Source organism: Podarcis cretensis, assembly GCF_951804945.1.
Source record: "Podarcis cretensis genome assembly, chromosome: 4".
Classification (NCBI taxonomy): domain Eukaryota; kingdom Metazoa; phylum Chordata; class Lepidosauria; order Squamata; family Lacertidae; genus Podarcis; species Podarcis cretensis.
The window spans coordinates 88,010,315-88,036,899 of NC_137173.1; the positions used below are offsets into that span (position 1 = coordinate 88,010,315).

At 43.4% G+C, this 26,585-nt stretch overlaps 1 long non-coding RNA gene across 1 annotated transcript; it reads left to right on the plus strand.

Annotated features, from left to right (window-relative positions):
* Positions 1-591: 591 nt before the first annotated feature.
* Positions 592-26,585, plus strand: LOC307214446. The gene is made up of 3 exons (XR_013838100.1): positions 592-863; positions 12,239-12,347; positions 26,212-26,585. It is a non-coding gene; the product is annotated as an uncharacterized lncRNA (long non-coding RNA).

The following is a 26,585-nucleotide window of genomic DNA, read 5'->3' on the forward strand; positions in this document are numbered from 1 at the left end:
CGCACAAATGTGTGCAAATACGCACAGATGTGCGCAAATATGCACAAATGTGTGCAAATGCACACAAATATGCACAAATGTGCACAAATATGCAAAAAATAAAAAATAAAAAATAATAAAAAATAAATAATAAAAAATAAAAATAAATAAATAATAAAAAGGTAAAATAAAAAAGGTAAAATAAAAAATAAAATAAAAATAAATGAAATAAATAAATAAATAAATAAATAAATCAAATAAAAGTAATAAATAAAATAAAAAGAAAAATAGCAAGCAAACCTCTCCTCTTCTACAACTACCACCACCACTACCTCTCTCTCTCCTGACTCTCCTCACTAACCCACAATGGCCGCCTGCAAGTCAGAGGCTTTTAAGGGAAGAGCAAGAGATGTCACAAAGGAGGGCAGGTCCTTGTCCCCATGGCAACCCCTCCACCTGGACCTGGCCCCTCCTGAGAGGTGATGCTTCTCTGTCAGAACTTGGAGGCACCTTCTGTTGCGCCTGCAGCTGGGCTGTATCTTCTATCCACAGATTCACGTCGGCATTTCACGTCCTTCTTGCTGCAGCCCCATTTCCAAAGGGAGACCTGGGAATGTCCCCCCCCCCATTCGAAACCCTGGAGAGCTGCTGCCAGTCAGCGCAGGCTAGTTGAAGAAGGATACTGAGCAGCTGGAAGGTGAGCAGAGGAGGGCGACCAGGATGGCGAAGGGTCTGGAAGCCAAGCCTGATGAGGAACAGTTGAGGCAGCTGGGTATGTTTAGCCTGGAGAAGAGGAGAGAGGAGAGCCATCTTCCAATATCTGAGGGCTGCAAGAGGGAGCAAGGTGATAATGTGCTGCCGCTGCAGTTTTGAAGAGTTAAAAGGTACGTTTCGCTATTTTGCCACATCCTAGTATATTATAGGTTGCTTCCAGACAGGTTTTTATTGTGGGATTGGCACTGCTCTCGCATACACCCCCATGACATCAGCATCAAAATGCTAGGCTCTGTTTCATGCCTTTTATATTCAGTTTCACAATTTTCACAGAAAACCAATTTTCACAGAAAAAACAAACAAAAACAACAGCAACAACCCTGCTCCCAATGTTCCATTTGCAATTTCTGAATGGCCAGTTTACAATATTAAGTCCCCAGCTGGAAGGACTCACAGACATTTCAGTTGCCGCACAACTGGGGTGGGGATAGGGCAGGATGCAATCATATTGTACACTTCAAATGTTTGTGCATAGCACTAGCAAAGGTGCAAGATCCTGCTGGTGGGTAAATACGTATTGGAAGGTATATGCTTGAGGGTTTCCTATAGACATCTAGCTGGCCACTGTGAGAACAGGATTCTGTTCTAGATGGGATTCAGCAGGACTTTTCTCAGTGGGAAACTTCTAGCATGGCAATTGAAGAAGAGACAGAAATTGAACACAGTCGCAAACTTGGAGGTGGATGGAAAGAACATTTTTAAACCAAATGAGATCAGCAACTGTTTTCAGAGCTATTTCAGAAGATTATATGCACAGGGGCCGGAAAACGAAGGAGATATAGAAGATTTTCTTAAGAAATATGGATTACAAAAAATTTCGCAACAAAGTATGTTGGTTTTAAATGAGAAAATAACAGATCAAGAAATAGAGGGTGCCATTCAAAATATGCAACTAGGGAAATCTCCAGGGCCAGATGGACTAACCTCCAGATACTATAAAGCATTGAAGGAATGATTAATTCAGCTGCTTAAGGAGGTTTGTAATGAAATATTAGAGGGGAAAAAGGCACCTGAATCGTGGAAAGAAGCTTTTATTACACTTATACCAAAGACTGAAACTGAAAAAAATCAGATCAAGAACTACCGCCCTATATCATTACTTAATGTGGATTACAAAATATTTGCTGACATATTAGCAAAAAGACTGAAGAGGGTGTTGGTGGAGGAGATTCACAAGGACCAGGCAGGCTTTCTCCCAGGAAGACATTTATCAGACAATGTAAGGAATATAATTGACATTATGGAACTGTTGACTGTAAATATTAATACAAAGGCAGTTTTGATTTTTGTGGACGCGGAGAAAGCCTTTGATAATATTTCTTGGAACTTCATGAAGAAGAATCTCCATGGGATGGGGGTAGGCCAAAGGTTTGAAAATGGTATAGGTGCAATATATTCTGAACAAAAGGCAAAGTTAATTGTAAATAATGTGGTTACTGATGAACTTTCTATAGAAAAAGGGACACGGCAGGGGTGCCCAATATCCCCATTACTTTTTATATCAGTCCTGGAGGTTTTGTTGAATATGATCGGGGGGACCAGCTGGTAAAAGGAGTACAGGTCGGAGCCAAACATTACAAATTGAAGGCATTTGCAGATGACCTAGTATTGATCTTACAAGAGCCAGACACTAGTACAAAAAGAGTTTTAGAGTTAATTCAAGTTTTTGGTCAGGTGGCAGGATTTAAGTTGAACAAACAAAAAACTAAAGTTTTGGAAAAAAAATTAACAAATGTTGAAAGAGAGAGTTTTCAAAATGAAACTGGGTTAACGGTGGCAAAGAAAGTAAAATATTTGGGGATTAACATGACATCTAAAAATGTGAATTTATTTAAAGACAATTATGACAAATGTTGGACAGAGGTAAAGAAAGACCTAGAAATATGGTCGAACTTGAAGCTTTCCTTGTTAGGCCGAATCGCAGTGATCAAAATGAATGTATTGCCTAGAATGTTATTTTTGTTTCAGACATTACAAATTGTGGATAAACTAGACTGTTTCAAGAAGTGGCAGAAAGATATATCTAAATTTGTCTGGCAGGGCAAAAAGCCCAGAATAAAATTTAAGATACTTACTGATGTAAAAGAAAGAGGGGGGTTTGTCCTGCCGGACTTAAGACTGTACTATGAATCGGCAGCTTTCTGCTGGCTGAAAGATTGGCTACTTCTTGAGAATGCAGACATTCTGGACTTGGAAGGATTCGACAATAGGTTTGGTTGGCATGCATATATATGGTATGACAAGGTTAAAGTTCACAAGGGTTTCAAAAACCATATTGTTAGGAAAGCATTATACAATGTTTGGATTCGATATAAGGATTTGTTGGAAAATAAAACTCCTAGGTGGTTATTACCAATGGAGGCTAAGGAGGTGAAGAAACTTAATATGGAATCTAAATGGCCAAAATATTTTGAAATCTTAGAACAAGAAAGTGGCAAATTCAAATTACAGAGTTTTGAGAAAATAAAGTCCAAGGTACGAGACTGGCTCCATTATTACCAAATAATGGAGACTTTTAAACAAGACAGGAAAATTGGCTTCCAGGTGGAGAAATTGAAATTAGAAACAGAATTGTTAGAACCCAATACTAAGAATTTATCAAGAATGTATAATCTGTTGCTGAGGTGGAATACAATAGATGAGACAGTCAAGTCAGCTATGATTAAATGGGCACAGGACATAGGTCATGACATTATGTTTGCTGACTGGGAACAGTTATGGACCACCGGTATTAAATTTACGGCATGTAATGCCCTAAGAGAAAATATTATGAAAATGATTTACAGGTGGTACATGACCCCAGTCAAGCTTGCGAAAATTTATCATCTGCCCAATAATAAATGTTGGAAATGTAATGAGACTGAAGGCACCTTCTTTCACCTTTGGTGGACCTGCCCAAAGATTAAAGCCTTTTGGGAAATGATTTATAATGAAATTAAGAAGGTACTTAAATGTACTTTCCATAAGAAACCAGAGGCATTTCTCTTGGGCATGGTCGGCCAATTGGTGTCAAGGAAGGATAAGACTTTTTTTATGTACGCCACTACAGCAGCAAGGATTCTTCTAGCAAAGTATTGGAAGACACAAGAACTACCCACACTGGAAGAATGGCAGACGAAAGTGATCGACTTTATGGGACTCGCAGAAATGACTGGCAGAATCCGTGACCAAGAGAAAGAGACGGTGGAGGAAGACTGGAAGAAGTATAAAGTATATCTTAAGGACTGTTACAAAATTGAGGAGTGCTAAAATGTCAAGGGGAAGGAAGACGCAGAATTACAGCTGAAATTGTTTGATGATTTAAGGTGAAATTGAGAAAGATAATAAGTTTAAATTTAATTGGCAAAAAGGGTTGCTGAAAAACTGTAAAATAAGGATGCAAAAAGGGTGAGGTATGGGGAAGTCCGAGAAAGGAGGTTTATGAAAATGAGGTTAAGAAACTACATTTGTATGTTTGTTTGTATTTGTTGATGTTTGCATGGTGTTGTTGATTTGTTTTAAAATTGGAAAACTAATAAAAACAACAACAACAACAAATGTTTGTGCATAGCACTAGCAAAGGTGCAAGATCCTGCTGGTGGGTAAATACGTATTGGAAGGTATATGCTTGAGGGTTTCCTATAGACATCTAGCTGGCCACTGTGAGAACAGGATTCTGTTCTAGATGGGATTCAGCAGGACTTTTCTCAGTGGCGTAGCTAGCCGCTCGGGTGCCGGGTGCAGTCTGTGGGGTGGGGCGAGCAGCCCAATGGGGGCAAGGCAAGCCACACATGGGGCCAGGGAGCGCTGTGTGGAGCTTCTCTGCCGCCTCCCCCTTGGCTGTAGGGTGGCTGAAGGAGAGGCAGAGGGTAGACGCAAGTCCCACACTGCCGTTTCAGGCAGTGAAGAGCCTGCAGGCCCCCAAGCCACCAAGTCACTCCCAGGAGAGACGTGTGGCTTGGGCACGCTGCAGGCCCTGTGGTAAGTGCCGGCCTCTGCAGTGTGGCATCCAGTACCAGCCACATTTTGTTATGTTTCTTGACTGAACTAAAAAGTTAAGTGAGCCCATTTTTTTTCAAGAAAAGAAAAGAAAAGAAAACCTCATATTTTTTTCACCCTCCTCAGTGATGACACCTGGGGCAACCCCCACCCCCTTTCTCCGCCACTGACTGAGACAGTTTATTATACCCATTCAAAGATGACCATATACTTTCAGAAATACTAATCAGTCCTTCTTTTGACATTTCAACTTTTGAGTCAGAAATTGAACATGACTAATGCTTTGATGCCCTTGGTTTAAGGTAACCCCTACATGCTCAGATGTGATTTTCTCTTTCCTTACATAGTCTCAGGTTCAAAGTCTTTGAAAAGCTGATGTTAAATCTAAGTCCAATCCACGTCCTCATTTAGAATGCCGAACAAAACAAAGCCACTTCGTGCAAAAATCGGAAGGGACAGCTCTGTGGAAAGACCTGCTGGGATGAGCAGTTTATGATGTTGTGGATCTCAGTGGGCTGATTTCCAGCTCAGATGGTGTTAAGCCCCCATCCCCAGCTCAGCTGAAGATATGCCAGCATAACGTGCTCATCCCAGCTCAGCCATAGCTCAGCTGGCTGAGTTGAAAGTGACGGAGCCATTTATAGTGTAAGCCATGGGTAGGCAAACTAAGGCCTGGGGCCTGGATCACGCCCAATCACCTTCTAAATCTGGCCTGCAGACAGTCCGGGAATCAGCATGTTTTTACATGAGTAGAATGTGCCCTTTTATTTAAAATGCATCTCTGGGTTATTTGTGGAGCCTGCCTGATGTTTTTACATGAGTAGAAGGTGTGCTTTTATTTAAAATGCCTCTCTGGGTTATTTGTGGGGCATAGGAATTTGTTATTTTTTTTTTCCTTTCAAAATATAGTCCGGCCTCACACAAGGTCTGAGGGACAGTGGACCGGCCCCCTGCTGAAAATGTTTGCTGACCCCTGGTGTAAGCAGTGGTATAATGGGGCAGGGGAGCCTCAGACCCAAAATTGCTAGGGGGCACAAAATTTCAACACTTGGCGCTGCCTGAATGAAGCCGCATGCTTCTGTCGTTGGGCTCTGTTGAAAATGGCTTCCCCATGCGAACCAGGAAGTAACGTCTCCAGACAATGGAACAACTTTTCTTATCTCGGTGGCTGCAAGCTCCAGGATGATGCCGAAGCCGTTAGACAGTTAAATGCGCGTGCATACTCTGCCTGTTTCCCACCCTCCCACTCATCCCTCCATGCGGTCCCGGGCTCTGGCAACCCTCGCTACGCCACTGGGCATAAGTGCACCGAAAAGGGACATTCGGAAGGGAGGAGCGGTGTGTGACCAGTGAAAGGAGATTTAGGCTGGATCACGAGCCCATTCTGCTCAGTCATGTGATCTGGCAACCCAACATAAAACATTATTTCAAATGTTTCTTTCCCCTCTGCCATGCTTAGGCAGAGCAACAGCAGAAGCCCTGCTGCTGAATGTGTTCCAATGTGGTGTCACTTTATACCAGCTTGCTTTGTGCCAACCTTTTGCACATGGGATTGACATCCCCAGCATCCCCCACGCCTGTCAAGGGAGCTGACACGTAGCACACGTAAGGGACGCGGGTGGCGCTGTGGTCTAAACCACTGAGCCTCTTAGGCTTGCCGATCAGAAGGTTGGCAGTTTGAATCCCTGTAATGGAGTGAGCTCCTGTTGCTCTATCCCAGCACCTGCCAACCCAGCAGATCAAAAGCATGCCAGTGCAAGTAGATAAACAGATGCCACTGTGGTGGGAAGGTAAATAGCATTTCCGTACACTCTGGTTTCCATCATGATGTTCTGTTGCTCCAGAAGCAGTTTAGTCATGCTGGCCACATGCCCCGAAAGCTGTCTGTGGACAAACGCCGGCTCCCTCAGCCTGAAAGCGAGATGAGCGCTGCAACCCCATAGTTGCCTTTGACTGGACTTAACCATCCAAGGGTCCTTTACCTTTACCTAGTCCCTTTATTAAGGAATCAGAACAGAAAACACATGGAGACTCGAGCGATAAACTCCAGCATAGCAAGCAGCTTCTCAACTGTCTTGCACCTCCGACCTCACTCCATTCCCTTTGTGTCAGGCTCTTCCCTCTGTCTATGGCGAGCTCCAAGGGACCCTCTCTGTCTCTGCTTGGCTCTCTGCTCTGTTATATGTCACAAATGAGATGAGCTGCCAGGCTGCCAGCAGAAACACTGTTCCGGGGGGCTCTGTAAAGCTGCTAAGTCTGACTTCTCTCTGTGCTCTGTGCTGGGGTACCTGCCTGTTTCCCCCTTTTCCTCATCCTCCAAGCTCCCAGTCTCTAGTACATCCCAGCTCTTCCCCTCCTCTGGGGTGCGTCAGGTTGCCCAGGATCCCGGATCCAAATTCTCTTTCTTTGCACTTTCCCCGAGGGTGCTCTCAGTCAGGCGGTTTCTACCACTCCACTTCACCTAGTCAGTCCCTGACAATGCCCTTAGCAATCCTCAATGTATGGGTCAGCCCTCAACGCATAAGGATTTATTGCGGCAGTTTGCTTGGTTCTGATGAAGGTACTCTACTTTTGCTTGGAGATAATTCTTCTGCTGAACCAATACAGCCATCTGGAATTTTGAGTGTGTGTGTGTGTGTGTGTGTGTGTGTGGTTTATTACAAAACTCCATTTAAGCATTATGAAGTATTTTAATGCTGACATATTTAATAGCACCGGAGATGTTCTCCATGTGTTCATAATCTGCCTGTTGCCCTCAGACATCAGACCTTGAGGGAAGTACACTCTGGCCTCTGCCATTGGCCAGGGACCCAAGGGACCGAGGAAGGCCATAGCATCTGCCTCCCAGGAAGAACATTATGGCCGGAGGAAGACAAGTCTGTCCCCATCCATCAGGAAGCAATGAGTTTGTTTCCTCCTTGCCTGCCAGAAAGAACACTTGGCTCCAATTGCAGAGCAGAAGGGAAGTACACTATGGCCCCATCCATCAGCCAGGGGACGAAAGACGGCTGGGTCATTTTCAGTCCCTCCATCCAAGCAAGACCACCAGGGCTGGAAGATCAGCCTGGTCCCAAACTGTATATAAATCCCTGTTTTTAGTTCACCACTTTGTTTCTGGCACTGTCAAACTGTTCTCCTTTCTCCCCTTCCATTCCCCTCCCCTTCTGCGTTTTCTCTTTTTAGATTTGTCAGCCTGCCTCTCCTTCTTCAAGCTTGGTTCTTATTTGGATAGGGTCACTGGAGGCAGGTAACAGGTTTATCCCACTCCTCAGCTGAGTACTCTTTTGCTTTCTCACATGTAAGCAAAGAAGTGAGAACTACAAAGCGTGGTCTCCTTCATGGAGAGCACGTGTTGTGGTGGGGTCTTACAAGACATCCCACTGTTGCTGGCGGGAAAGATAAGTTGGCCACCATTGCGATTAGGCTCATCTTGTCGTTGGGGAGAACTTGATGTTGCCATTTTGTGATTGACAGCCATAAGCTTTATATTCCCTGCGCGCAGCATTGAGCTTCCTCTTTTCGCTGCACACATCGGATCACCCACCCACCCTCCCTATATTTAGGGTTGTTCGCTTGACCTTGCTATGCCTGTCATGGGGTCATCTGCTTTTGGGGCAGGGACCTGGTAGGAATTTGGCCATTTGGCTGATTGGCTGGTGCCATTTGGTTTTTGCCTACTGCGTAGCAAATCGTCACAACTTGTAAGGTTGCGGTTAGGCATTGGTTTTATGAATTGGTTGGTGGAGGGGCATGGATTGGCTGTGCCTGCCCCTCCAATACTGCTGCTGCAAGAGTATTCCATTAAAGGAATCCAGGGGCTTGCTGTAATGGGGTTTGGGATTGCTTGTGCGTAAGTCACAAACTGCTCCCAGCTGAGTAGTTTGGTTAAAACTTTCCCCTGCCTGGACAGTCAGTACTCCGTGACTGTCTCAATCACTGGCAGCATCCGTCAGTGGGTGTTTCCTGAATTTCCTCCAACATAAAAGTTCTTTGACACCAAGTCGCCGCCTAGCTTCCCTGCGCAGAAGCTTTCTGAGCAGAGTGGGCGTCCCAAGGGGAGGTCCTGTGCTCTCCCCGCTGGTCTCGCTGGAACAGTCCCGGAGCCTTCCCTCCGAAGCTCCCTCAGCCTCCCCTTTCTCCCTGGCGTCACGTCTATTTCCTTCCCCAGCAGAAGCTCTCCCTCTCTCCTTGCTGGTTCCCTCTCCAGCCTCATTGGGGAGCCTTACCACCACCCTTGGCTCCGATGGCAGTTCCCTGACACTTGCCATGCTTTCGTACTAAACCTGTCAAGGGGCTAGGGCCACGCAAGAGCCCCTGGGAGCATTTGGGGAGAGGTGAGGGCATGGTACCCAGCTCCATCTTTCTCCCCAAAATGTTTTCCCTTTCTAACTTTTGCGTGCGTGCGAATGTCGGTCTGTCCCCGTGTGGGGTCAGATAGTCGCAACCAATGCCTCAGCAACCACTCATTTTTTTTTGTATTTTAATAAAGTTGTGGCCAAAATTATGCCAAAAAACCTAAAACAAAAATTCTGTGTGAATTGTGTTTTATTTGGGGTGGCTTGGGGACCTCACCACACAACAAAATGTGTGGATGGCTGTTCAGAGTGCCAGTCAGCCGGCCGTTCCATTCCAGGATACTCCATTCCATTCCCTCATTTCTAGGTTTTGTTTCTATAAACAGTCAGTATTCGGTCACGACTGAGTGTACCCAGCCCTCATTGGAATGATTTCGGTTCTTTCCCCTATCCTTTAGCTTTGGATGTGCAGCATTCCTGCGCTCATGGCATTGCAATGATTACAAGTCAGTTCCCACGGGGAAAATGGTGAGGCTATATTCCTGATCTGGTTTGAAAATATTTATGCAAATCTGTTTCCCCAGAGCTGTACACAAGCTGCTCAACCTAGCAAGATTTGCTGGAGCTAACTAGAAAGAATAAGGTCAGAGCAAAAAATAAAAATAAATAAAAATGTATTGAACATTTCAGGTTCCCTTCTAGAATGAACACATACAACAGAAACTCTCGTATTTTCTTTTGAGAGACAGAGCGAAGTTTGTTCATTGTTGCTGGTGACTGAGCTCACTGCAGGAAGCCAGAAGCAGCTCTTGCTTGCCATAAACCCAATGGTGTTTTTCCCATATAAATAAATGGTTCCCATTCTTTCATATCTGAAATAGGTAAAGTGATGTCCTTGGGGATACTGTCCTGTTGAGGGCATGGTGTGTGTATGTGTGTGTAAATTTGCCCCTGTGCAGAATGCACTGCACCCTCAGGGCTCTTTATGAATTGAAGGCTTTTCTCAAAACACACGTACCGACAATGACATCTTGCTAGTTAAAAAAGAAAAAGCATAGCCATGACACTGAACTCCAGTGTTAATGCTGCAGCTCAGGGAAAGCTCTTTACAAGAGAGAGAGAAAAATGGCTATGAATGGATCTTACCTGAGCTTGCTTATTGCTGCTTGCTCAGCACCTTAGGCAAATATTTGTTTTCTACTGTGGTACATATTTGGCATTGTTTGAGCTAACCCTTCTTTCAGAGTACATATGGTTTTGTAAAAATGCCAATACCTCGCTTTTGAAACACAGTTTATGCAATCTCGGAATGTCATTGCATGCTTGTTTTCCAGCAGGGATATTCATACTTTCATCACCTTATCAGTAGATCATTAAGGAGAAATTTCTCCTGTGATTCTTTATGCTACTACAAGGTAGGCAGTGTGTCATAATCTTAAATTGCTCAGATCACTAAGGCTGTGGTCCTAAGCTTATGCACTAGGAAGAAAATGCATTCTACTTTGCTCAAGGCTGTTTCACAAATTACATGGTAGACAGTTCAAGTTGCCACACCGAGTTTATTCCCATCAGCGAACAGTAACTGAACAGGCACCTGAGTGAGTGTACATGTCTGTTACACATGTTTTCACAAATGTGATTGTCATATTCATGGTTTCCATTTGCAAGGTAACAAAAGTACAAAACTGGGCCTGAGCTTCTAAACCTGCAAATTACTTTCCCAATGTACAAAAAAAGAAGAAGTTTAAATCCATATTTAACACGCGCACACACAAATTTAGAAGATATATATCAAATACAATCTAAAATCTCATTGTTATAATCATGGCAATATAAAATTACATCAGAACATCATCTTATATGGCCAGCAAAATGTCACCAACAATATTGCTATAGACCAAAGATGTTTCAACCCTAGAAGGGTCTTCCCAAATGGTCAAGATGCTTAAATATCAGTGATGTCACCAAATATGACTCTTAGCTAGTCTGTATAGACCTCATGGACTGAGCTATCTTATCCATAGAAAATGTTCATGCCCTTTAATAGATATGAATGTCTGTATGTTGTTATGCAGCTTGCCCAATCATCTGTGATTCAGGGGTTTACCCCAAGATGTCAGCCAGCAAACATGCATTTTTAAAGGTGCATGCCATATCAAGAACACTGTACTCCAGAAACAGTCATGGTCATGGTTCCCCCCCCCACCAAACAATGTTCAAAACAGAAGCAAATGTCTTTCTATTGCACGATAAAGTACATAAAATCTGTCATTTGGCCTGTTCTGCTGAGGCAAGGGATCCCTGAAGAATCGACTCTATGGCCACAGGATTTCCTACTGCCACCCAGATGTGCCACCATTCCCTGTTGGGTTTGGGATTTTTTTTAAAAAACTAAATTTTACACTAATTAAGGACATACAAAGTATCATCTGCTCAGTATAGCCTATGTACACTAGCCTTTCCCAAACCTTGTGCTGTCAGATGCTTTTAGAATACAGTTCCTATCATCCTTGACCATTAACCATGCATTCCCTCCCTCCCACCCCTCTGTGCAGCCCTGGGCACTGGTAACCCATGCTATGCCACTGAGCAAAAGGTTGGGGAAGGCTGGTAAATGCTAATTCCCTAGTACTGATTCCCTGAGTGTGGATCAGTGCCACCATCTACATCTGTAGGGCTGAGTGAACCCAAAGGTTAATTACCAAAAGAGAGAAGGAGAAACCTTAGCAGGGGGAGGGAGACACCCAAACAGCCCAATAAGGACTGAAGATTCTGAGTTGTTCTACAAGATGCTGGCTTAGAATTGGATTGTGGGATGGGGTGGGGAGATGGAAAATCAGGGCAGAGAGAGGTTTTAATATAGAGTGTCCTAGTTGGTTATATTTTGCTCCACCCTTTACGGAAGGGTGACATGGATATTTTTAAAATAAATAAATAGTAAATCCTCAGGGCATTGCATAACAATCCCTGCTTAAGCCTCAAAGTGTTTCGTTTGATCACTGGATGTGCTCGAGTCAAATAAAAGTTACAATATGGCAATGTGGTCAGTAAATGCTGAATCAGGGATTCCAGCCCCATCTTTCTCTCTTTTTTCCCAAGGGCAAAATCTGAATATATTTCATGTAAAGGAGTTGAGCTTTGGGGATTATTTATAGGGAATCTACTGAAATATGTATAAGATCCTAATATAGCAATTATATTTTGTCTGCTAGGATGTGGTCAACCACAACTTCTGCCTTGAACTCCAAGCCAACCCTCATGCTAAAGCCATCAGAGAACGTCTATAGCTGGATGAATTTGTGGTAAATATGTGAAGAAAAGGTAGGTCACCTCCAAAGCAATTCAACATCGTGCTGCCATTCATCTGGTAAAGTGGTTGGCTGCATATATCCAAAGGGCATATGTCAAAGTCAAAATTCACAAACAGTTTGAAATTGCATAGCTCTGAATATGCTGCTTCCATCCTTAAATGCAAGTGTGGAAAACTAGTCTGCTTATTATATATTTGGATAATGAGACACTTGGGCTTTCAGTGAAAGAGATGTAACCCCAAACTTGCTCCTTTAGAGGGAATTCAACCCCACCCAGAACAGGTAACTTGCCAGGTATTAGAAGAGGCCTCACATTAACTTGAGACAAAATTAACATGGAAAACACACTTCCATTGGTAATCATAATTATGCCCAGGAAAAAATTACATATCCTCCAAGTGTCCCTATTTTCCAGGAATGTCCTTGATTTAGAGAGGCCATCCCAGTTTCAGATTTGATCCCAGAATGTCCCACTTTTCCTTAGGATGTGGCTATTTTCATTGGAGAACTGTTGGAGGGTATGGAGTTATCCAACTCCTGAGCCATCTGAAAGCAATCCTGTATAGGGAAGGTTTCTTTTTAATGCTTTCTTATGTCTTTATATATGTTGGAAGCCGCCCAGAGTGTCTGGGGCAACCCAGTAAGGTGTGTGTGGTATAAAAAGTAAATTATCATTATGGAATGGGACGTCCCTATTTTCAGTGGAGAAATGTTGGAGGGTATGAAATTAAAGTTTGATTTACTTGTAAAACTCCGTTAATAGAAATCTACAAATTCGCCTCAGTAGAGGAATTTCAGAATCAGTTTAGACTGAGTTTACACAACTTGGAACCCAATGGCTATCAATTGAGTCCTGCCTCCATGTTTCCAGTTGGAAGAAAATACGAATAAATAAGAGATTGCCTATGTGACAGGCTCAGCTTTATGGCCAGTTTACAAGGTATGCAAATTTGGCTTCAACTGTTGTGTGCAATTTCTGTACAGTGCACCAACAATACCTTCTATTGTTTTGCTGAGGGCTCTGCATTTCATCTTTGACCAGGTGCTTGACTATATTAACAGTTGTGTTTCTATAGTGAAGTAAACATTAGTGCCTGAGGGAAAATATATATATATATATATATATATATATATATATATATATATCAGTGTCACTTGCAAACACATGGAAAGAAAGATGAAGAACTGCATAGTCCTCCAACTTTCTCCCAATGGATTTACTCCAGGTAGTTTTCGATACAATCAAACATTTGTGCAAAACAGTGAGTAATCTGAGCACAGTTCTACCCATAGACAGATCTGATGCTATCATGTTGTCCATCAATAAATTATGTCGTATTTGTTCATCAGAGACTAGCCTGCCAAGCCCATAGACGGATGCTTTTGAGTCCTGACTTCAACTGAAATGCCTGTCTCTGTCAATTACAAATCTATCTTGCAAGCAGCGATGAAATAAATCAGGACGGGTGTCAAAAAACCCGTCTCAGGTCACATTCGCATTTCTGGTGCCAAAGAAACGCCCTCTGTTCCCATCTTTAAACATAAGGCAACACCCCAAAACCACCGGGATGCAAATGCAGGAATTGGCGCACGTATTCCTAGCTGGAATAATGCACATGTCCACACATGTTTCTCCTTTGCAATACAACAATCAACATACTTGAAATTCCACAGGTCAGCTGGTTATGGGAGAGTGTGGGAACTGGAGTCAGCATCGCCTACATCTCCTATTCCATTCAACGTGCAAATCACCGGGGTTTCAGCTGTTTAAAAACAAGGCTGTATAGGCCTGCGGAGATCACTGGAACTGTTGGACTAGCAACAGCCAACAATGAAGATGGGAAAGCCTAGCATCACCTTCCATTCCCTGTTAATGTATTAATACTGACTTAACTTGTGGTTTGGAGTTGGGTGACACTGATATGCAGAGAACACCCAGCTCTCGCTCTCTCTCTTTTTCATCTGAACCATGAGTAGTGGTGGAGCCCAAAATGGGTGCCTGGAGTCAGCTAACTTGGGTGGGATTGAGGCTAACAAAATAATCGAGATCAAGACAGGTACTGTTGGTGAATTGCTTGGAAGTGGTATTTAACCTGTTCTGGACAAGGTTACACTGCTGCTTGAGGATTAGGTCAGAAGTAGCTTGCCAGATTGCCCTTACCACTATGTTAGCTTCCAGGCAGGTGGGTAGCTGTTCACTGGGAGACAGGGGTGAGATGGTGGGAAGGTCAATATAGTGCAGTTGCACCAACAAGATTGACTCTGCCAGGGCGTTTCATTATTCCAGCCTCCCTGCACGACGCCCCTCCCAGCAATTCACCTTCTTCTCACATGTCCTTCTCAGGGTAAGCCTACATTTGGGTGGTGTGTTTGTGCAGAGGCGAATTGTGCAGATTGGGACTGGTTCAGTTGCACTCGGTGTGGAGTCTCTGGGGTGCTACCGGGAAGGCCACAATTATGATTTAGAATGGAGTAGCAAAGGGGTGCCAAATTTTGGTGTTGCAGACGCAGGTGGCGCTGTGGGTTAAACCACAGAGCCTAGGCCTTGCCAATCAGAAGGTTGGCGGTTCGAATCCCCACGACAGGGTGAGCTCCCGTTGCTTGGTCCCTGCTCCTGCCAACCTAGCAGTTCGAAAGCACGTCAAAGTGCAAGTAGATAAATAGGTACCACTCCGGCAGGAAGGTAAACGGCGTTTCTGTGCGCTGCTCTGGTTCGCCAGAAGCGACTTAGTCATGGTGGCCACATGACCCGGAAGCTGTACGCCGGCTCCCTCGGCCAATAAAGCGAGATGAGCGCCGCAAGCCCAGAGTCGGCCATGGCTGGACCTAATGGTCAGGGGTCCCTTTACCTTTACCTTAGGGTCAACATACGTCCAGGAAAACCCAGACATCCCCTCTTTTGGGGGACCAACATGCCCATCTGAGTCGATTTTTACATTTTAAAGGAAATGTTTGGGGTTTGGGGCGTGTGGCTTGGGTGGCTGTCAGGGACTGGATTGAGGGAGACAAGCTTGAGGAGGAATGGCGGAGATCGTCCCCCCTTCTCCTGAAGCTTCCATAGAAGAGGAAGGCAGTATTGAATTACAGCAGACTTCCTCAACCTCAGCCCTCCAGATGTTTTGAGACTACAATTCCCATCATCCCTGACCACTGGTCCTGCTAGCTAGGGATCATGGGAATTGTAGGCCAAAAACATCTGGAGGTCCGAGGTTGAGGAAGCCTGAATTACAGCATGGTTTGAGGGAGGTCACAGCTCAGAGACTGCTGAACAGAAGAGTTGGGAGGTGTTGGGAGAAGAGAAGGGGGAGACAGAGGCAGAGCAGCCAGCTGACACTATCTTTTTTTAAAAAAATAATATTTATTCAAAATTTAAGAATAACAAAAAGAAGAAAAGAAAAATACAATATACAAAATACAAAAAAGAAATAACAACACCAAAAAAGAAAAAAATACATCCACTTAAAAAATAAGAAGAACTGATTAAACCTTTACATAACTTTCTTCCTTTACTTATTTCCTTGACCTCCTCTCACCTCCCAATTTTGTATTCTAATTCAAATCATTATTTCAGCAAATCCTTCCAACCTTATTTTCATTTAAGTAATTTAATATAATATATTACAATTTAACGTCCTCTCTTTCATCAATTTCATTGACTCATCTTTACTTAGTCCTTTATGTCATTTCAACCAAAACCATCTAATTTTCTTTTTCCAACATCTTTCTAACAGTCCTTAATTTTACAATATTTTTGAAGATATACTTTAAATTTTTTCCAATCTTCTTCCACTGACTCTCCAGCTGACACGTTATCACTGGAGAGTATTTCTGACCCCCCTTCTCCCAGAACCTGGTGTTCGTTGAGAGTGCAAGAGCAAAGGACTCAGAGACAATTAGCCTCTGGTGGCCACCATAAGGGGAACTGCTGTAGCTAGGAAGAGAGGCAGGAGGAGCTCAGTTGAAGCAACGCCATTAACGGCAGATAAACTCCATTCCTTTGTCTCTCATGGTGATGACTGAATAAACTTATTAGTAAGAGCTCTTCTTTTTCTCTGCTTCTTGCTGCTACCGGGGGAGGGATAGAATTTCTCCGAAGCATGACAGTGGCTTGGGCTTGGGCTCAGACGCAGGCAGCTCGGGTGTGGGCACGGGCTGCTGTTCATGCCATGGCCTCTGCCAGCCCAAGCCGGGGAAAGAGGCGCATGGGCACGACAGCGGTGGCCCTGCATGCCTTTACCCACACACCTCATTCCCCAGCTCAGGCTGGCAGCGGCTCAGGCTGTCCTCTTTTTTGCTCTTCGAGGTATGGCAACCTTAGGTTGTGCAGGGCGCTGGTTAAATGTGAGACCCCAAAATCTGTCATTGGTGTGTGTGTGTGTGTGTGTGTGTGTGTGTGTATGTGTGTATGTGTGTGTGTGTGTAAAACAAGTCAGCAGCCACCAAAGAGAGATGATCCGTTCAGGAATAGGATGGAGTGAAGGGCTCAGTCCCAACTCCCCTATATGCGTGATAGGCCACCAGACTGAGCATGTGTTATACAGACCAATCCCTCCATGGGGATTTCCTCTTTGGGGGCCTTGCCAAATGCACACATGGTATCCATTTGAGTCTGCAGTTCCTGGTGCAGCTAGGGATTTGAGCACATATGGACATAACTGGATCAGGGAAATGGGAGGGATTCGACACGTGTACTACGCTTATGCCAGGATGCAAAGAGTGTGCAGTCAAAAACCCTGGAAAATAGGCTTTTTAAAGGATTTTCAGTTCAACGGAAATGCTGTCAATGCCTTGTAAACATTGAAAACTAAGCTAAAACTCAAACCGCTCCGCTTCGTACTGGAGGGGCACTTATCAATTACATATGCAAACAGAAAATGTTTTCCACTGAAACAGGCTTCTAAATGAGCTTCTGTGTCTAGCTGAAAATGAAATCTTTGTAGGTTTTCAGATCTACTGGAGTGAACTGAAATTTTCTGTTCTAATTCATGAAGTCTTTAAAAACCTTGCTCTTAACTTATCAAAATACTTTTAAATATCTGTGGGTCAGTTCCACTAACATGCGAACACAGGCTTCCATTTCCTTACCTCCCTCATTGTGTTTACAGAGAATGCAGTGTAAACTGTGTATGCGTGTAGTTTGTGTATATGGAGAGAGGAAGAGGCCATCTACAAGTTTGCAATTTACCAGAGTTTAGTCTATGAAGAATGAGCTATAAACAAAGACGGCCAAAGGCCACTTGCTTTGGCCAAGAATGCTTGGGTTTCTCGCTATATTGTTTTCTTGGCCTTCAAGCTTTGTTCTTGCAAAATCCCCCCCCCCCAATAGATGCTCAAACCAAAAATTCTGCACTAGTGCCTCATTATTAGCTATAGCCCCATGTAACATGATCTCTCAATTTATACTCAGAATGAGCATGTTTGTCCAACCAGTTTTCTGATGCATGTATTGCCCAGGGAGGCACATTATGTGACCCATGAGAACAGCAAAAGAACCAGACTGTACAATGCCGATGGGATAAAATCCAGGCCAAATCTTTATTGACAGCAGCAGGCAGGGCAAGGGTTGGCATGGCATGGGATCCCAGGATCAGTTCATCATTCCACAAGCCCCACGTTGATGGAATGGATCTGCCCCAAACCTGTTCTATGGGAGTCGGCCAATGTTGAACCTTGCTTTGGCGCAAACTTAGCAAGCAAAGTCTCACTGCATAACCAGGGTGCAGATTCTTACCAGGCAGATACCCCAGCATTGAGCTTCAGTCAATCCTCCCTTTAGGCACCTTATGGGTGCCTAAAAGGGACATTCAATTCCCAAGAGACTGTGATCTACTCCCGGGGAAAAAAACCCTAAAAAACTAGCAGTGATATACCTGGGGGGGGGGGGGAGCCAAACTTCTTGAGCTTTTTTTAGGGGGCCAAACCAAACTTATTGGGCTTTTTTTTGGGGGGGGACATACTTCTGATGTTTTTTTTTTGGGGGGGAACATGTCATAAATCGCTTACCAGGTAGTAAACCCAGCAGTGATAACTCCGTCTTCCATATCGGCAATCGTGCGCAAGTGACAGACAGAGCGAGGGGGCAGGGCCAGATGCTCTTTCCCCCCTGCGGAGGAAAGTCAGCACGCGATCAACCATGATCAACCGCTATCACCAGGGATTGACCTGTCATTTGCGGTCGACTGGTTGGACACCCCTGCCCTATACTATGTTGATCTGCTCGATGCCATTTCTGCCTTCATACAAACAACATTCTTCTACCTAACAAAGTAAGGCCATAATGTCACTGAGGGAAAGGTGGGAAAAGAGCCAATCAGGTTGAGAGAGGAAAAAATTATTTCTGGCCCTATTGACCAGTGCCCCATAATTTCTCAGTAAAGGCTCTAACCCGAGAGTGGGTGGGCAGGTATCTCTCAAGGCAAAATGGCCTTGACCTCAAGCCTGAATCAGCCTTAAGTAGGCTTTCCCCATCCCTTTGCAAGGGCTCGTGGGACTGCTTTTTTTGTCTCTGTTCAGCCCAGTGGATTCCATTCCACCAGCATCAGGTGAATGGAATGATGTAGTGATGCTGGAGACCTATTGCCATGCCAACTCCGAGCCTTCCTGCTGCGGTCAATAAAGATTTCATTCAAACACCTGGTGTTCTGTCTGTTCATTTGCTGTTCTTCTGGGTCACATATCGCTCCTGTCAGGGCAAACACTTTCCCTTCTTGAAGACTGTCCTCTATTTAATAAAATGTGAGAGAGTGGGACTAAAGAGTAAATCTGCATTTGGTTACTCACTGTTTCTTAAGGTTCATGGTGTACGCTAGCCAAATTGGTCCACTTTAAATTTCTGTAGGATTCCCTTCTTTCTCTCAGAAATTCAGCCAAAGTAGAACCCTGTTAACTTCCATTCACTTCCATGGTAGACTAAAGCACATGCTTCATTCCATGCTACTGAAATCTGTGGGCCTCAAACATGCTTTATTTTGACTAACTCGTACCCTACACACTTTAAGCCAGTCCTTTATTCTGTGGCAGTTTGCCATTTGGAAAATACTTCCTCAAATATCGTAAATAATATATCAAAACAGGAAAGCCTGTTCCTTATTTGGTGCCATTTCCCTTTCTTCAAAAGCATTTACCTTACGGCTACATATGTAGACTCTACACTTGATGGCTTCCAAGTTATTTTGGGGGGAGAAATCTCAAAATAACATAATATGCATTTTTTAAAACATCTGCTGCAGCTGATGTCTTGTGGGGGAACCAATATGTTAACTTGCCCTCTGGTCAATGAGTTCTTAGTGTGCTAAAGAATAATACGGCAGCAGATGTACAATAAGAGCCGGGAGGCTGGAACATTTGGACTTTCGCCTTGTTCGTGGTAAAAGGAAACTAACAGAGGCTGTGTAAATACAACTCACCCTGCGTGGCTCCAATAGAAAGAATATTGCTGTTTTGCCTTTCAAATCACCAACGTAGTCTCTCTCTCTCTCTCTCTCTCTCTCTCTCTTTCTCTCTTTCTCTCTTTCTCTCTTTCTCTCTCTCACACACTGTACTTTGATGTTGGCACCATCTCCATTGAAAAAGTAGACCTCTTCTTCCACCAAACTGGCTTCCAGTCTAAAGATTGACACTAACCCTAAGATTGATATGGGAGCAGGTATTTGAGGTCCCTTCTTGCTGCATCACTGTGTTTGCTCACCACCTTAACATATTAGCTAGTGCTTGATTAACTTGAAACGTTATTGCTGAGGACCACCTCTTCCCATATGGACCTACCCAGACCTTGAGATCATCTTCAATGGCCTCGTTAGAGAGTAAAATTCATGTTAAATTGCTGTTTTAGGGGTTGTTTTTTAAAGTCTGGAATGGATTAATTCATTTTGCATTACTTTCTATGGGAAAGCATGCCTTGGTTTTGGAATGCTTTGGTTTTGGAACGGCCTTCCAGAATGGATTAATTTTTGAGAACCAAGGTACCACTGTAGTTTTAGGCAATAGAAATTGTTGTCTTAATATCATGGGTCCAATAAGGTTCTTACAATATTCTCATCCAGTATTATGATAATGAGTTGAATATATTGATCCAGACAAGTGGTGGTATGGATGAAAGAAAAGATCCATCCATCGATTTTCTGTTGAATTTGTATTCTGAGACATAGGATTCCAAGCCAAAAGTCGATAAATGAGAAAGGCTTACTATGTTTGTGGAGGGTATCATTGTTGAAATCATTGAAAATCTTGGATCTTGATATTTCTTTTTTATATATATAAAATTTTTATTAGTTTTTTTTAACATATCATTTGCAACAATAATTAAACATACTTTTACATCTTATTCAAATTTTTTACTTCCGTCAATCCTGTCTGAAAATTTTCCAGTCTAATCTCTCAGTATGAATTTCTTATCTTCCCTATTACATTTCAAACTCATAACCAATATCTCTATCTTTTTCTACTTTGTAACACTTCGTATATCTCTCTGATCTTGATATTTCTAATCTCTTACTGATAATGATTAGATCTTATTTGTTTGTTGCCCTAGATATGATTTAACACAGTTTTTGAAGTGTAAAACTTTTTAAAAGGTAACAACTAAGAAAATATAAAAAGAACTGAGGCTGCCTCCACACATTACACACAACTGTTTGTTTCTTACCCTTCCTTCATATAATACTTCACGTGGCATTATTCAGTTTCGCTTTTACACAAGAGCCAAGTTCTCCCATTCATCAAGATAATGTTTATATTCTTCCTGTCCCATTTGTCAGTGTTGGGTCATTCTGCATTGATCGAGGGGTCGAGATAACCTGAAAGTGTGTTTGCATGCACAATGCGAAGCGCTCTCTCCAAACGCTTGGACCAGATTTATCTCGCCCTGTCCCACTTTCCTCTGGGAAGAATTAATGGAAACAGGAAATCTGCAAACATTTAAAATGGATATATGAGATTATTGAAAAAATGCCTTTCCTACAAATAGAGCTTTTAAAAGAAAAATAATCTGCAGTGTTTGGGACTAGTATGAAGTTAACTCAAGCCACATTTCAAAATAGTGCCTATGATGTATATCACTCTCTTTAACTTTGTATTAATAAAGACCTTGGGAGTAGTAATGAGAGATGCTTTGAGGCTGGCAATAGATGCTCTCTATCCCACACACAGGGACGCAGGTGGCGCTGTGGGTTAAAGCCTCAGCGCCTAGGGCTTGCCGATCGAAAGGTCGGCGGTTCGAATCCCTGCGGCGGGGTGCGCTCCCGCTGCTTGGTCCCAACGCCTGCCAACCTAGCAGTTCGAAAGCACCTCCGGGTGCAAGTAGATAAATAGGGACCGCTTACCAGCGGGAAGGTAAACGGCGTTTCCGTGTGCGGCTCTGGCTCGCCAGAGCAGCGATGTCACGCTGGCCACGTGACCCGGAAGTGTCTCCGGACAGCGCTGGCCCCTGGCCTCTTAAGTGAGATGGGCGCACAACCCCAGAGTCTGTCAAGACTGGCCCGTATGGGCAGGGGTACCTTTACCTTTACCTTTATCCCACACACAGGATGTTGGATGACCAACATATAGGGTATGTAACCACCTTGGGCAGTTCCAGCAGGTGGTAGGCTGTGACCTGCATAGGCAAGTAATGAGGCTTGCTCAAAATGGCAGAATACCTGGCAATTTTTCTAATGGAATCATTGACATTTTGATAATGATTTAGTATCACTGTAGGTTTCTTAGCTGTCACAGAACTATCATTCCCAGAGTTCCCTGTAAAGAAGGATGAACTGCTCAACCAATCTGGGAACTGCAGCTCTGGGACAGCAATAGGGGTCTACTAGCAACACTTAGCAGGGACGTGGATGGCACTGTGGGTTAAATCACAGAGCCTCGGAAATGCCGATCAGAAGGTTGGCGGTTCAAATCCCGGTGACGGGGTGAGCTCCCATTGCTCGGTCCCTGCTCCTGCCAACCTAGCAGTTCAAAAGCACGTCAAAGTGCAAGTAGATAAATAGGTACCGCTCTGGCGGAAAGGTAAACGGCATTTCCGTGCGCTGCTCTGGTTCGCTTAGTCATGCTGGCCACATGACCCGGAAACTGTATGCCGGCTCCCTCGGCCAATAAAACGAGATGAGCGCCGCAACCCAGAGTCAGTCATGACTGGACCTAATGGTCAGGGGTCCCTTTACCCTTTACCTTTTAGCAACACTTAGCACCCTTAAACTACAGATACCAAGATTTTGGGGGGAAGCCATTGCTGTTTAAATAAGGCTGCCACATGTCTGGGTTTTCGTGGACACTTCTGGGAATCAGGCCGCAAACTGGCGTCCAGGTGGATTTTTGCTGAATCAGCAAAATGTCCAGAAAAACCCAGACATATAGCAAGGAGGGCAATTAAATAATTAAAAAAGGCTTCAAAATTCCCCCCAAAGCCCCAAAACTTAATTTTTGGGGGGAGATGTTCCCCCAAAAAGCTCAGCAACTGGATTTTCACTTTGGGGAAAATGGCAACCCTAGAATATATGCTCTGAACATGGTCTTACAATTGTTGTAGTAATAATAATTTGTTGAGATGGAATCCTAAATGAATAGCTATAGCCGAGAGAGCAAGAATCAGGTTCATTATTGCAAAAAATGCTGTCAGGCTCCCCCATCCCCAAAAAAGTCTGTCATAAGATGTCTGAAACTAGTTTGAAAAGCCATCTACTCCAGAAACAAATTTACTCCATTATCAACTGTCATTATTTGTAAGCAAAACTGAATTTTAATGGAGTGAATATTCTGAAATAATTGGATGACCAAGTTCAACAGTCCACATTATATAACTGTCCCATAAGCATTGTACACCAACAGTTTCCAAAGAATCCAAGAGAAATAGCTGACTGAAAAATATAGAATCCCCCAGGTCCATGCAGAAGCATATTTCAGTCCATAAGAATGCAACCCCAGTTCAAGACGTATCTGAAATCATCTTTCTGGCTTAAAAAAAGATTGCTATCAACTGTTACATTATCCTTTATTCAGCAGAATATTGAGAGCTGCTCTTTTCACACCAATAATATTTTTGAACACAAAATATATATCAACATTGTTTCTTCTAAAGAGCTCTTATCAAACCATATAAGTCTTAGGAAGATTACCTATTCCTAGAACTGCCTTAATTTTGTTTCTTCTTCATCTCACACAATTAAGATGCCCAACCAAAGAAAATGAATCTGAATGCTGTAGATTTTCATAGTGGATTCAGCCACCCTGCGATTTCATTTTTCTCATGGCTTTCTAATATTTCCAGATGTTGCTTTTGCTCAGCTAATCGCTCCGCTGTGCTTAATTGAGGTTTTGGTATTACCAAAATGGCCTCTGATTGGCTTTATTGTCTGTTGCATTTCTGGTCTGTTGACTGTAATAAAACTAATGGCGATTTCCTGTAGATAGTAGAAAGCAATATAAATAATTGTACAGTTGTTAAGAATGGGTAGAAAGTACATTCGCTCTATACAGCGATATAAATTCCGCCATAAGGGGGCAAACCGACGGCAGGATTTGCTGGGATAAGCAGTTTAGGAAGCAGAGGATTTCTGGCTCAGTTCATTGATTCCCAGTTTAGCAGGTGTTAGGTCCCCAACTCGTGTTCAGCTGTTGCTTTCCCTCTGTCTTTTACTCTGTTATCACCAGTTTGGGCACTGCTTTCCTTCTGGGTGAAGATAGAGGAAAAGTAGGTGTTGAGCAGTTCCGCCTTTTCTCTGTCACTTAATGGCATGTTTCCATCTTCCCCATGCAGATGTTAGGTTAAGATGTTAATCTGCAGCTACTAAGTGCACATAAAAGTACAAGGAAAGGCGCAAAAAGGAACACACACTTCTTCATTTATCGTATGCGAGCCTGTACCTTTTTCACCAGATAATCCTCAAGGCAAGAAATAGAACATTTGTTTAAAAAGTTATGAAGATAAAATAAAATAAAAAATTGCCACTTCAGTCAAAATAGAAAAACAGAAGAGAACCGAGCATCACTTGCCATTTTATTTTGTCTCCAGTTACGAAGTGCTGGAAACAGCTAGAGCTAAATATTATGGCAGATGAAAATCTGTTGCCCCTTCTATCGCTGTCGTCTTTCCCCTGCAAACATCTAGGGGGACTCAAAGCACAAACTGACATTGTACTGTAGGTTTGCCTTCCTCTAATTCCTTGGCTGTCCTCCAGGCTTCTCTGTCTGGCGCATGGCACTCTCCTCAGGCCACACCCGTACTTTATGCTTTCATTGAGGTTTTATTTTATTTTATTTTATTTTGACTGGCTGGAATGTATTCTTGACCTCTGATAATGTTTCTGACTCATCTGAACGGAAGATAGAGAGGAATGCGCGAGAGCCCAAAGGTGAACTATGGGCTCCTCGCTTCATCCACTTTTCCTTCTCTCATCTGACCCTCGTAAAGTTGCCAGAAAAATGAATAATGCCCTCTGTCTGAAAAATATTCCCAATACTCTTATGCTGCATGCATGGTTTCCAGCTGCTCTAGGGAAGACAACTACATATTTTTACTGTATTTTTGGTTTTTATGGAAGCCGCCCAGAGTGGCTGGGAAGGCCCAGCCAGATGGGTGGGATATAAATAATAAATTATTATTATTATTATTATTATTATTATTATTATTATTATATACTCGCAGTAGGCAAACATCTGCCATAGCATCTAATGTCACCATTATTGGTTGTTTTCGTTCCCCCTCCTGTTAAGACATGGGTCATTCCCTTTAATTTCGCTGAGGAAATAGACGCCTCAGTTTACAACACTTCCAGACTGAAGCTGGCCAAGCCCAAAGTATTTTTTCATCACTGAAAGGGTAATAAGTAGATTATTAAATACATTATTTGTGGGGGTGGGGGAGAAGTAGGTGTGAAGTTTGTCGATTTTGCTATAAACATGAACATGAAGAGTGCTGTTCTGAAGAAGGGAGGATAGGAACAGAAAATATGCAGCCCTTTCAATCAAATTATCTCCTTTTAGCTTGTAGCTTAATTCTCTGCCGCAAGAAAACAAAGTTTTGACTTGGCAATGGCTGAATCTCGGCAGGACAACGTGGAAAAGTACTTGATAGTATAGTTCTCCGATTCCCTTCCACAGAAATTGAAAGAGTATGATTAGTGCCGTTAGTTATGACATTTTCAGACTTTGTCTGGCATGATCCATCCCCTCCCTTTTAGGAAAGGAAAGCCATTCATAAATTCTTTTGCAGTGTTTTGTGTGTGTGTGATGGAATGGCCGTTTCTAATTCCGAATGACTTCTGAAAAGGGGTTTCTCCAGCTCTGGTCTTTTTCCTAATCTTGCATGTAGTCAGCTAATTACTAGTCAGAGTCAAGAGCATTCAGCAATAGGACCTTTCCCAGGCTCTGACTTGCACTCCCCTCCTGCCACCATGTAACACGGCCAGTCTATCAGCTGTTCGTTGGCTATTGAACAACAGCTGCCATCCACAGCAAACATCCGGCTTCTACTGAGTGCCATAAAGGGCCAATTGACAGGCGCAAGCTTCAGAATGCAGAGGAATGCATCCACAATTACAGTGTCATTCTTAAGGGTATAATAGTTCTAGCAGAAACAGAAAAAAGGGGGTAGGTTGACCACCCATATGAACAGGACTGTTGGGTCTGTAGGTCAGGGGAAGAGCACAGACTCTGCATGCAAAACGCCTTCCCTGGCAACTCCAGGTAGGGTTGAGAGAGACTTTGACCTGAAATTTAGGAGAGTTGCTGTTGCTCTGTACAGACAGTAACTGCTTCCGGGTTCTGTCCTGGGCCCGTTGTTGTTCAACGTCTTTATAAACGACAAATGCTATTCTAGGCTACATCAATACAAGTATAGTGTCCAGATCCAGTAAAGTAATAGTACCATTCTCTTCTGCCTTGGTCAGACCACACCTGGAATACAGTGTCCAATCCTTGGCACCACAGTTAAAGAAGGATGCTGGCAAGCTGGAACGTGTGCAGAGGAGGGCAATCAAGATGATCTGGAAACCAAGCCTTATGAGGAACGGTTGAAGGAGCTGGTTATGTTTAGCCTGGAAAAGAGGAGACTGAGCGGAGATATAATAGCCAACCTCAAATATCTCAAACTTGTTTTCTCCTGCTCTGGAGGGCCAGGACTTGAACCAATGGCTTCATTTAGGATTTGAAAAATGAAAGAGAGAAGCAGACATTGGTGGAAAGTTTGGTCAAAGCCGCTCAAAGAGCTTCATGGATGAGTATCTTCCTGGGCCATATTCAAAATCTGCTCCATTGCACCTCA